The 13,590-nt window shown below is 42.7% G+C and overlaps 1 protein-coding gene across 1 annotated transcript in view; it reads left to right on the plus strand.

Moving 5' to 3' along the window:
* Nucleotides 1–1,817: 1,817 nt before the first annotated feature.
* The window catches only part of LOC134468463 (heparan sulfate glucosamine 3-O-sulfotransferase 5), a 102,215-nt gene continuing 90,442 nt past the window's right edge, over nt 1,818–13,590 (plus strand). Inside the window, exon 1 of the mRNA XM_063222380.1 lies at nt 1,818–2,226. The gene's annotated coding sequence lies outside the window, so the exon portion shown is untranslated. The remainder of the gene's footprint in view (nt 2,227–13,590) is intronic.

The following is a 13,590-nucleotide window of genomic DNA, read 5'->3' on the forward strand; positions in this document are numbered from 1 at the left end:
CAGCTGTTTAACCACTACTCCATGGTCGCCTCAGCTGCTGTCATGACATCTAACCACTCATATTCCAGATAGAGTTCCAATTTACAAACTCAAAGACATTGTGTTAGGATGTCAGTTTTACTTAAAAACACAATGCCAACCAGAGTTAATTTATTGGTACCTGAAAACTTGTTGAGAACACCTAAAATGTGTATGTCATCAGGACATTTTTGCAATACTGAGTACTACAGCGTAAACTTTTCTAGTCCATAGTACTGTTGGGGAATACAGTGTACCAAGGGCCGTTGGAGCTGCCTCAAGTTTATTGTTTCCCAACAGAGTGGGTGGAGTTCCTTCCCGATTTCTCCAGAGATGAGAAACAATATTTGTATTGCTCCTGGCCTGACTAGACGCAACACCAAATGTGTTACGTCACTAGGAGAGCGTAGCCTGGCTAGGCAAGTTGGGTGGAACCTTCAGCAATTCCTGACAGTATAACTAAGCATGGTGATAAGAGAAGTTTGTCTACTCCAGCTGGAGCAGGGAACAGATGATTAAGCATTCAGACAAACATTGAACAGATGGGACAAATTTGTTTTCATGTTGGGTGGAAGATAAATTACGCTTCCTTTAGACATGATAGGTTCACTTAAAAGTTTGTTCTACAAACATGAGGTTTTGACCAGCTTTGTTGTGAAACTTTTCAGCTTTTCATTTATTCTCAGCATTGTAGTTACAAACCCAGCAGTTTAAATGGCTCTGCGCACAAGATGAAGCTGGCCAAGTTGTCTCACGCTTGATAGGCTCAATCTGTTCTAGAACAACTGAATAATTTTAAGTTCTAACTCAGAACCATCTGGCGGCCAGAAAGCCTTTGGAAAAAATAAACAGTCCATTACACATCATTTTCGGCGATGAAAGTTCCAACTGGACTGTGAAAGAACGTTCTCTAAAATTACTGTACAGCAGATGAGTAGGTATGCTGGAGATGTTGACAAGCGGGTGGTTTTGTGACACGGCCACACATCTATTTCTGCTTTTGCTCATGCTCGTGTTTGGTGAGGGCAGGCAAATTGTTTTTTTGGGGTTTTTTTTTTGGTAGATTGTCCAGCTGAATGGGTGGCCTTGCTGGCGATGGCAAAAGCCTATCCTTGTTGGAGGATGCCACTCACTCCATGCAATTCATTAACAATGAACCCCTCTCCCCTTATGTTGAAATCTGTGTGTGTGTGTGTGTGTGTGTGTGTGTGTGTGTGTGTGTGTGTGTGTGTGTGTGTGTGTGTGTGTGTGTGTGTGTGTGTGTGTTTGTGTGTGTGCTTATTTACTGTCCATCAGTATGCTTGTCTTATTATTGCTGTGTGTGTGTGTGTGTGTGTGTGTGTGTGTGTGTGTGTGTGTGTGTGTGTGTGTGTGTGTGTGTGTGCGTGCTGAACCCCCTTAACAAGAGTAGCCTTGCATCCCAAAAACTCTTCATCGTGTTCATTGTCACATGCCTCTGTCACTCTACTTTTAATAAAAGTAATATGCATGTAATTACATATGATGGGCTACTTATTACACTTCACCATCTTATCAATACATAAAAGATGCATGTAATTTCAAATGGCGGAGTGACTAAAGCGCAAAGTTACTGTGCTATTGACACCTTTTTTATGCCCGTCAACAACAGTGTCTGTGAAGCAGCCACCGTCTCATCTTGTGCGCAACCACCACTCAACTCCTCAAGAACACACGCCCTATTCTCAACATCAGTCGTTTGTCACAAGTCGGCTGTTACTGGTTAGGGGCAACGGTGGGCAGTACCACTGCTTCTGCGACTCAAAATTGCACGCTGGCTTTTCACTCGGGGAAGGGGGTGATATGAAGCAAGCAGTGTGACAAACGCGCCAGCTAACGACGACATCCAGGAGCGGGACAGCTGAGAACGTCATCCCACTCCCAGTGACTCCATCGCCCGTGTCCTGTGGCAGTTTCAGGCTGCGCCGTTTGAATAGAACCGTCTTTTCTGGTGCACCTGCCCATCGAGGGAAATTGAAACAGTTTGTTGGGGATTTCAAATCATTTGGTGGAGAAAGCTGATCACGGCGGACAATTGCATTAATCTGTTTGAAGTGCGTAACGTTGTGCTGAAACATAAAAATACAAGCTCTCGGAAAGAGTGATGTGAAGAAGCCTGCCCGGACTTGTCTGCCGGTCCACACGTCTCGAGCAGTGAGGGAAGCTGCGTGACTCGTAGAGGATGAGCAGGTAAGACACACCAAAATGTCCGAAACGAAAACAATAATTGCACGTTGACTTATTTGCTGAATGGTAATCCTATTATCCGAATGACCAACGCAGTGTCTGTCGTAACCGACAAGACAAGTGTTTTTGTTTGGACACAGAAGTACCTTGCTCGTTTGTTCCACATCCTTAGCATTTCATGAAAAGTGAAGTTGTCGAACAATCCTTGATAAGTTGTGTACAGGGGGATGCACGCGACGGACCTCTCATTAGAATACTAGGACGCATAGTTTCCTTGGAAAGCTCTGCCAAGTGCCAACGTTTCTATGGAAAAGAACAGCATTGGTCCAACTTTTCAGTGATATCTCTATCATATCATCCCCAACCTTGTGTTTTTTTTTTACTGCCAAGGAAACCCCTTGTTGTCTACTTTGGTATTATAAATATAGTAACGATTGATGACCTCATAACTGAGTTTTTGAGAAGTTTACTGAGGGTAGGATTCTTCAGTGGGGACGCCACAATGGTGAAGCTCATCCTGTCTTTGCTTCCTCCTCCGCAGTGAAGGATGGTTAGGTTATTCTTATGCTATGTGCTGTATTATTCACATACCATAGAGATTCCTAAAAACTCTGCTCAACCCAAAGCTGGCAAGCTGTTGAAATATGCACCACAGCAGTACCATTCATTTGCATAAAGTGGCAAAACACACTCACTCACATAGAACAGTGCACTGAGACTCCTTTCTTTTGTTTGTATGCAAGCTGGTATTGCGTTATTGCTGTGTGTGTGTGTGTGTGTGTGTGTGTGTGTGTGTGTGTGTGTGTGTGTGTGTGTGTGTGTGTGCATGCGTGCGCGTGTGCATGATGTGTTTGTGTGTGGAGGCTCACATGATGTGTACGTGTATCTCTCTCTCTCTCTCTCTCTCTCTCTCTCTCTCTCTCTCTCTCTCTCTCTCTCTCTCTCTCTCCCCCCCCTTCCTATACTCCCGCTCTCCTCATGATCATTTGCTTTCATTACTGTCTGCAGATGCTATTTGGAGTGTAGCCCCAGCTGTCATCATTACTCTGCATTTACTATCTAACAGGGCCTTTGTAATTAGTGAATCCCCCAACCCCATCCATAACAGTCACTGAAAATTAAATAAATGAAGCGTGCGGATCAATGCTGAATGGATGATCAGAAAGCTTGGAGGATTCCGTGCCGATTAGCATGCATCTTGTATACACATTGCAACCGTGTTGTTGTTGGGACACTTTAACACCATTGAAAATGGAGCTTTACATACCCTACAGCACAGGAAACAGGGGAGACCCCTGCATTGTTTATGTCTTTATTTATTTGATCTATTTTGTTATGATTTTATTTCTCTCCGCTGTGTGGTGTGACTGTGGTGTGGGGTTGTGCTGTTTTTTGTGTGTTGTGTTTAACACCATTGAAAATGGAGCTTTACATACGTACAGCACAGGAAACAGGGGAGACCCCTGCATTGTTTATGTCTTTATTTATTTTATTATGATTTTATTTCGGATATGCTAAGCAGCCTCTTGTCTCCGCTGTGTGGTGTGACTGTGGTGTGGGGTTGTGTTGTTTTTGTGTGTTGTGTTGGGTCGGTGCATGCCTCCCTGCCTCCCTCGCCATCTCAGTAGAGTTTCCAGCTTCCACTCATGCAGCTGCCTGCCTGCCACAGGCTGGGCTGGAAAACACTAAATAAGTAAACACTTCAACTCATAAAGGGAGTCTCACCATCGCACTGCACCGCACCGCACCACCCCGCACCGCAACGCAACGCACCACCCACCCCCTCACTTTCTCTCTCTCTCTCTCTCTCTCTCTCTCTCTCTCTCTCTCTCTCTCTCTCTCTCTCTCTCTCTCTGTGTCTCTCTCGCTCTCTTCCTTATTTCTGTGTGTATATCTCTTCTCTGTGTTTTTTCTCTCTCTTTCATTTTGGTTGTGTATATTATTTTCTCTCTCTCTCTCCCTCTCGCCCTCTCTCTCTCTCTCTCTCTCTCTCCCTTATTTCTCTCTGTGTGCATCTCTTCTCTGTGTTATTCATTTTCTCTCTCGTTCTCTCTCTTGCATTTTGGTTGTGTATGTTATTCTCTCTCTCTCTCTCTCTCTCTCTCATGAATGGCTGGCTAGCAGGCAGACAGACGAGGCAGACTGCTGTGCCGTGGAGAGGCAGATATTAAACACCGCGGTGGCAAACAGTAAGCATTAGTCAGGGCCCGCGGTATTGCCATACCCCGTCCTAAATGGTCAGAGAGAGAGAGAGAGAGAGAGAGAGAGAGACCGAGGGGGTGTCTGGGAGAGTGGGGTGTGGGGATGTGGAGAATGAGAGAGAGAGAGAGAGAGAGAGAGAGAGAGAGAGAGAGAGAGAGAGAGAGAGAGAGAGAGAGAGATATAGAGAGAGCAGGGGTGTCTGGGAGAGTGGGGTGTGGGGATGTGGAGAATGAGAGAGAGAGAGAGAGAGAGAGAGAGAGAGAGAGAGAGAGAGAGAGAGAGAGAGAGAGAGAGAGACAGGGGGGGAGGTGTCTGGAAGAGTGGGGTGTGGGGGTATGGGAGAAAGAAGAGCAGATGCCTTTGCTTGCTTGTTGGTCGGGACGACGAGGACTCAAGCTCTCAGGTATACTTCGGTGGTGACCTTTGTGGAGGCAAAATAAAACAGCCAGTGCTGTGCTGTGAGGCGGGGCTGATGCACTGATTGGATGGCGGAGGAGCTGCCAAGGACTGTAAAAACTCACACAAAAGAGGCAAGAGTGCGAGAGAGGAAGCACGGAGGCGAGCAAGGCAGACAGAGAACTGATAGTTTTACAGCGTAGGCTAAGGAGGTTTAGGTGTGTGTGTGTGTGTGTGTGTGTGTGTGTGTGTGTGTGTGTGTGTGTGTGTGTGTGTGTGTGTGTGTGTGTGTGTGTGTGTGTGTGTGTGTGTGTGTGTGTGTGTGTGCGTGTGTGTGTGGGGGGGGGGGGGTGCTGGGATGTGTGTAGCTATGGGAACTGGTCACATTCTTCTTGGGCTCTTCTTATGCTGTAAGAAAAAAAGCAAATGTCATCAAATTAATCACTTTGAAATTCATGCTTTAGGCCCACACTGTATGTTGCCTGTTGCCAACCCCAAAGAGGGGTGTTTGCCCTCATTGTCATTGTTCTTCAGGAGCAACTTGTACTTGGCCTGTCCGACTTAGTATTCATTTCATATCATATCATATCATATCATTCATATCATATCATATCATATCATATCATATCATATCATATCATATCATATCATATCATATCAGCATATGCTGGGCAGACCCCTCAAAGCATAGCATAGCATAGTAGTATCATATCATTATCATATGAAATTATTGTATGAAATCATGTATCATACCATAAGAAACCATATATCATATCATATCATACCATACCATATCATATACCATATAATCATATCATATCATATCATATCATATCATATCATATCATATCATATCATATCATATCATATCATATCATATCATATCATGTCATATCATATCATATCATATCATATATCGTCTTTTTGTGACATGCACCAAGTGGTAATCAGGAGCATCGATTTTCATTCTACATTTCTGATCAATACATGATAATGCCAATATCTGCCAATGTCATTGTTTATTGTAATAGGCCTATTGTAGATTTCACAAAAAAGCTATATGTCCTACTTTTAGGTGATAACTGAAATCTGAAATTACACACACATCTTCACCAACCAACTGAATGGGCAGCATGCAAGACACACTGCAGTGTATGGGACACTGCTTTTCAATATATGAGCTCATAGTTGGTGTAGTAGCACACTGTGTTTCATCTTCAAAGGGAATGCAATAACATACGAGTCATCAACTCTTCCCCTGCAATTGGCTTCCTGTTTAGGATGCACAGGACGGCACCATGTGTTCCACTCCACCACCACCACCACGCGCTTAACTTTTCTCTGAGGCAAAATGAACGCTTGTGCGCCACGCAGCTGAATTATAAGCCGCGTGATCAATCTTGTTTGACGCCGATCCTACCGTTGCTATCATATCGCGCCACATTTCGCCGTAACAAGCAGTGCTAAATGTGAGTAGACAGACTTTTGGGGTTAACAACTGAGGAGGGAGTAATTAGTTAGTGGCACGGTGGGGGGGTTGATGTGGGGGTGGTGGTGTGGGTTGGGGGGAGAATATGAATGATATGGGTAGTGCATAGTAATATGGTTGTGTCTTCCACGATATGTAGAGAGAAGGTTGGGGGGCGGGGGGTGTATTTGTCAATCCTCTCAGCTGACAGCCTATCTGGAGTCATCTTCACATGGCCAAAGATATATGGCTAAGGTGACCGCCTTCATTATTCACAGACAGGGCTCTCTCTCTCTCTCTCTCTCTCTCTCTCTCTCTCTCTCTGCCCACCAACCGTTTCTCTTTTACACTGATCAAATGTGCTCTGTTGTTGTGCTTCTTCCTAATGATTTCAGAAGGTTAAACCTTGCAAACACTGGAAGGACGCCGTGTTTTTTTTAAGCTTCTCTCCTCCCCAGTGTGTAGTGTGTGCGTGTGTGTGTGTGTGTGTGTGTGTGTGTGTGTGTGTGTGTGTGTGTCTGTGTGTGTGTGAGTGATACACAAGAGTGAATTAGTACTGTAGGCCCTTGGGATTCACTAGAGTTGTGTCGTGAGAGTTGTGGTAGTATAGCTGGCCCCTCCATAAATAGATGAATGCATTGCCCACAGCTTTGAAGGCATATTGAAATGGCAACATTTAGGGGTCAAAATGTTACAGTCAAACAAACTACGGCTTTAGAAAACCTTGAGTACGCACTAGGGATGGCACTAACCGCACCGAAAACCGAAACCGTGCAATTCACACACATACCGAACCGAACTGTGCAATCCGTGGCAAACCGCATTTCATGTACTGACCAGAAAAATATGTAAAACAGAGATTCTAGGAGTATCTTATCCAGTCTCTCTGATTAAAACATTAGCGTATGAGACCAATCAGAGGATGACACAATTAAAATCACAACATTTTCACATTATAAGCCTATACAAACCATATGTAGGATATTTAGTGATAAGTCCAATTCTATTAGCCAATTGAAAGAGAGCATTTGGAACGCTCAGACAGTGCACATCAGCTGACGACAGTTTAAGTGCAAGCGCAGGTTAGCACAAAGGACAGTTCTCAGACACATGCAAAAGGTCAAATTCAACTTGCGCACCATCACTTTATAACTGCAGTTATATAAATATTGTTTAATATTCCCAGTGCACCATTTATCATGAACTAAAAAAAAGAACCGTAGTGAACCGAAAACCGTGACCTTGACACCGTGATATGAACCGAACCGTGAATTTTGTGAACCGTACCACCCCTAGTACGCACACAGTTCCACAACAGTGGTACCACGCTACATGATTGAAAAATGATGTCAATACCACACGAATACCTGTACCCCGATATGTTATATTTATTGATTTTAATGTCCTTTTTGGTTCTGAATTTCACATTCCTTTGAGTACATTGTTAAGTTTCTGGCATTATTTTAAGTTTACTGCTGCTGTATTTTATGCCAACACTCTTTCACTTATTTGTTATTGGCAAACTTTGTGCACTTCTTTGAAATGTGGCATGTTTTAAGACTATTCATGATTCTAGTTGTCATTTTGAAAGCCGACAGAAATGGGCTCGGCAGCTGACCTTGCTTGAGCTTGGACATGACATTGACAGGCAGATATGGAAATGTTTCAGGGATTTTTGTTTGTTTGTTTTTTGTATTCTCCTTTTCCGCAGACTATTTCCAGATCACGCTAGGCCACCTGGTCGAGTTATATAAATAAGAAGAGAAATAAATAAGAAAGAGTAGATTCTGTTTTTGAAAACAATATGCCTGTAGCAGAATAATGAGGTTTGGTGGTTTTAATTTTGTCTTTTCCCTCAAGGCAAGACAAAATGTCTTTGTTTAATATAATACATGCGTAACTTAATATTTAGTACTGAAAGAACATGAATTTACATCTACAAAGTATTATATAGAAACAAATGTAGAACATTGGAATTAAATGACGCAAATCATTTTTTTGGTCATAGTTTTGCTGTCTGTTAGGCTAATATTATGTAAAATGAGGTTGTTCGAAATTGTGATTGATGGTATTCACTGTTGCAAAAAAGGTATTTAATAAAAATCCAAATCCAACTCATATGGAGGAGAAGCTCACACAAAATTATATGTTATTAAATATGCAGATGAATTAGAAGCGAGTAGATAAATTGGGAATCTTAAAACATGTTACATATACAAAGTATACACAGCAACATCCAGTATATCAATACAATGTAAGTAAAAGGACCCTGAGTATAGGCCACTTTGGCAGCAGAATGTCAGAGAGACACTGAAGTTTTAAGTGTGTAAAGTGTATGGAGGCACATCCAGAAGGGGTAGGCAGTATGTAATCACTACAGTTGTGCACGTGCTCCGTTTGGTACCCGGGATTTAGTATGGGTAGGGTACCTTGCACCTCAACCCCAGCCACTCCCTTCGTGCGACAACAAGGTCACGGTTGACATTTGTAGTACTTTGTAAAGCAAACTCATTTCCATCTGCGCTCATTTCCAACTCGCTGATTCCTGTAATATCGCCCCCGGCTGGCTTTTTTGATGCTGCGGTTACAGGGATTTGCTTACCTGCGTTGGTTGGTGGGACATTGATCTGCCTAATACCGCAGCACTTGCCGCCTGGGCGTGTCTGATATTACTTTGGATGGTTTCATTATGGCAGGTAATAGTGTCAGCGCCTCCGCACTGTCATCCACTTCCACACTGTGATTGGAAATCAGTGGCTACAAATCAAAGCCGATCTGTCCACTCCCATGAGCAGCACACTGCCTGGGGCTAGTCGCCATGGAAAAAAAAGACAAGAAACAAACAAACAAGAAAACACACACACACACGCACGCACGCACGCACGCACGCACGCACGCACGCACGCACGCACGCACGCACGCACACACGCACACACACACACACAAGGTTGTCAAATGTACTCAACCATGCAGGATTGGAAATAACATGTACGCAGAACTGATCCATGGGTCTGTTTGTCAGTTGTTTTTTTTATAAGTCATGTTATTGTGTTGGACCAACTAATCCAGACACTCTTGTTCCTCTAATCCAATCCAATCATGTACGAGAAGCGTTGAGCAACAAAGCGCTTTGACAGCAGAGCATGTAAATAAACTGGCCTCTCTGGAAGGTTTTTTCTGCCACTACACCTTTGTGAAATGGTTTACTGTTTATAGAAGTAGTCTTAAAAATCGTAAAATAAACATGTTATTTGTCGATCATCTTTTGTTATTCTGTATTTGGTATGTGTTGTGAGAAGGCAGTGCTACGTTAGTATGAGCCAGGGGTGGAACTTCAGTTTTTTTCCCCACCAGTCACTGTGGCAAGTTGATTTTAAAGTCTTCTCCCCATTTTTACCAGTCAACTATTAATATCATTGTTGTTAATAGGCCTATTATTATTATCATTATTATTAAAAAAATATTATTATTATGATTATATGTCTATTTATTAGCGTTTGGTTGACCATGTCCTTAAAGGGACACTCCACCCATTTTGCATTAGGCTTTCCATTGCTAGACACCTAGTCATACTTTTGAATGGTCTTGCAAAAATCTCTCAATTCCCCCTGAGATAGGAGAAACCCGCATTCATCTCTTAACACTTCCTATGTCAATGATGTAAAAATGGTCATTTCGCATCATCGACATAGTAAGTGTAAGAGAGGTGGATTTCTGTTGAGACTACAAGCCTTTTTCCCACCTTTTCAACCCCGCCCATAGGGGGTTGGACCTAATGCTCTAACAGACCTATCACAGATCAGTGTCCCAGTGCTTTTGAAATCACTGGCATTGAGGCTCCGGTAAGCAGTGTTGCCAGATTGGGCTGTTTCCCACACAATTGGGCTGCTTGAGATAGCCGTCTGCGGGTAAAAATGGCATTTTACAGGAAAACTCGCCCAATCTTTCCCATCGACATCAATAGAATTGGGCGGGATTTAGTGCTTCCAGGTGGGTTTTGAGCATTTTTTGGGCTGGAAATCATCAGCCTCATCTGGCAACACTGCCAGTAAGTCACTGGCATAGCTGGAAAGGAGAAGCTGGACCACACTGCAGCTTAGTTTTCAAGACTTTATTTTTTGCACACACCCGACCAACGTTTCGGTGTTGCTACACCTTCTTCAGAGTCAAATGATGGCAAGAGAGAGACACACATTTCAAGACTTGACATTCACAGGTGATCCCACTTGGTTTGGCTAAATTGGTCTCATCTCATTGCAGGTAATTGACCCCACCCCCCAACACCAGGACAAGATTGCAGACAATTAGACAGAGAGGCTTCGTAGAAAGGCATTTTGGATTCATACTCTAAATTCAGTGGAACCTCAGGGCATAAATGAGGAACACAATATGTCTTACTCTCTGTAACAAATTGTTCCAGCATCTCGGCTGTGGTCTTGTAATAATTGTAGCTGTGGTTTTATTGACAATGTTCTTTGTGTATTGTTTTTTTTCACTTTTTTATTTTGTTTTGGGAAGTTGGCAAGCTGTCTAATTGTCCACAATTTTGTCCTGGTGTTGGGGGGTGGGGTCGATTACCTGCAATGAGATCAGACCAATTTAGCCAAACCAAGTAGGATCACCTGTGAATGTCAAGTCTTGAAATGTGTGTCTCTCTCTTGCTATCATTCGACTCTGAAGAAGGTGTAGCAACACAGAAACGTTGGTCGCGTGTGTGCACAAAATAAAGTCTTGAAAACTAAGCTGCAGTGTGCTCCAGCTTCTCCTTTCCAGTGATGTCTGTCCCACTGTGATGCACCTGCACCTGCAAGCAGGGTTGCCAGATGAGGCTGATGATTTCCAGCCCAAAAAATGCTCAAAACCAGCCTAGAAGCTCAAAATCCCGCCCAATTCTATTGATTTCTATGGGGCAAAATTGGGCGGGTTATCCTGCAAAATGTCATTTTTACGCGCACACGCCCGTCCTAAGCAGCCCAATCTGGCAACACTGCCTGCAAGCTGAGGGAGGGATGATGCATAATCCCAAATAACTGGGTGTGGCCTGTGGAACTTGAGCATCGCAGTGCATTATGGGGATTGTTGTCACAAATCCACAAGCACTAAAAAGTCATTTTCTGCCTTTTCTTGGCCAAGAATGCACCAAATTAGAAATGTATGTTACTATTCTACTATAAATATGACCCACTTTCAGTAACATATTCATGTCTCCACCGGTGGAATGCCCCTTTAACACCAGAGAGGAGGACAACATAAAGGTGCTGCTACTGGAACTATGTATTTAATTCCAACTACAAACTACAAATGAGTTATAATCAGTAATGACTCATTTCGGTGTGAGACGGCAGTTTGCTGATGTAATAGGTAAAGTGACAACCAAAGATTGGTGCTTTCAATTCAACTTTGTCTCTCCCGAATTAACTTTGACCCAAAGCATAGCAAATGGGTTAATCAGCTATAAATTACTTCTAATGGATTAAGCTGACCTTAACCCAAGTGCATTAAACTGAGCCAATAGATGACCTAATGCTAGAAGATTTAAGCTGTTTAATCATGCGGAAATAATAACCAGAATTTATTTAACTAAATTACATTTTACTTGTAAAGACGGCACGTACGGCAGGAATATGACGTTATGTAATGCGCCTTTATTGACAATTTGCACTGAACTTCTTTTTGCAGCACTGGGCAAATGTCAAGACAGAATATACTGCACATACATAGATTTAAACAGAGCCTCACAAACCTGTGTAGGCTACATACCTATGTTACATGGAGCATAAAGCAACGTAGTGCTCACAATTACTTACAGTTGAAGGTGAAGACCCAGAAAAAGGTGCAGGACAAACGTCTGACAGTAGTTTTGGAGTGAGAGGGCCGCACACTTAAAATCCTTTTTGTTTTCTTTTATTATTTCATGGCTGGATTCCATTATTGTGGTTGGATCACTCCGAAACCACAATACCTTACAGAAAGGCTTATTATTGTCTTGTATACTGTATTGTACAATTGTACTTTTAGATGATTTATATGTTTTATTAGAGTAGGTAGCCTGATCAGGGACTGAGGTTGCAAATTAGCTATCTAGCTATAAACCTTCCATGTATTCACATCTGCAAGTGTGGCTCTGCCATGTCATGTTTGTAACAATGTGCACTGCATTGTCCCTGCCAAATAAACTACAAAAAAAAAATAAAAAAAAATGGAACTCCACATGTATGTGGGAAACATACTGAGAGCAGATATGCTTTGTAAAAAAAAATAGATATGTTTTTGAAAAATATCTCAATGCCAGGTCGGGCAGAGAGCAGCACACCTGACAATTTGCCGAGACCATGCACTGTAGTAACACCACTGGCAAATCTAACCTTCAAATATTGGCAACAGTAATTGCTACTTAACATAGGTGGGAGGATGCACACCACCTCTAGTCCTATGTGGTTGTTTTGGGTTTTTATTTGTGAGCACAGTTACAACGCTCCACTGTATAACAGCAGCCAAACTGCTGAGATTTAAGAACGCATGTTGTACATAAGGGGGGGATGTGTTTAGTAGAAATACTACATACTCTGCAGTTTCAGTGTTTTCCCTCAGGGCTTGAATGGTTAAGGCAGCCACTTTAGCAATACACCTTAGCTGTGTAATCCAAATGGAACACTGAAATTAGACTAAGGCTTAAAATGAAGTGCTGACGTTGTAGGAATGTGTACTGCAAGCATGCCGATACACACTTAATCAATTGGCTTCAAGCAGAAGAAGTTAAAGGAAACTGACTATGGCTATGAATAAGTTCAGATAGGCCTAGCTGTATTTCACACACCTAACCCCACATCTGTGTGAACTACCAACATATTCACCAAGAAATTACCAACAATTCTCACCAAGAAACACTTGAAGTCCATGTGAATCATGGGGTTTGTACTACAGAAAGTTATGCCTACAGCAAATCTAGAACAGCTTTCAAAGAATGCTTCAGTTATTGCATCTTTTTCGTAAAAGCCAGGTCACTTTCGCTGCATTGCACTGCTAGCAATATGGGGTCTCTCTGATCACATCTAGCAATACAAGTCAGCTCAGCTGAAACCTGTCATTGTGTCTCACACCACTTTTGCAAACTACCAATATCTTCACTAAACAATTCCCACAAAAAACACTAATGTTCATGTCTATTCCTCTGTTTGTAGCTATATCAAGCATTTCATTGCTTTCAAGGAATGTTTTAGTCATTGTTTTTTTTTTTGTCAAAGCCAGGTCACTTGCGCCACGCTGCACTGGTTGTACCGAAACTAGCATTGTGAGGTCTG

Source organism: Engraulis encrasicolus, chromosome 18 (genome assembly GCF_034702125.1).
Source record: "Engraulis encrasicolus isolate BLACKSEA-1 chromosome 18, IST_EnEncr_1.0, whole genome shotgun sequence".
In the NCBI taxonomy this organism is placed as follows: Eukaryota; Metazoa; Chordata; class Actinopteri; order Clupeiformes; family Engraulidae; genus Engraulis; species Engraulis encrasicolus.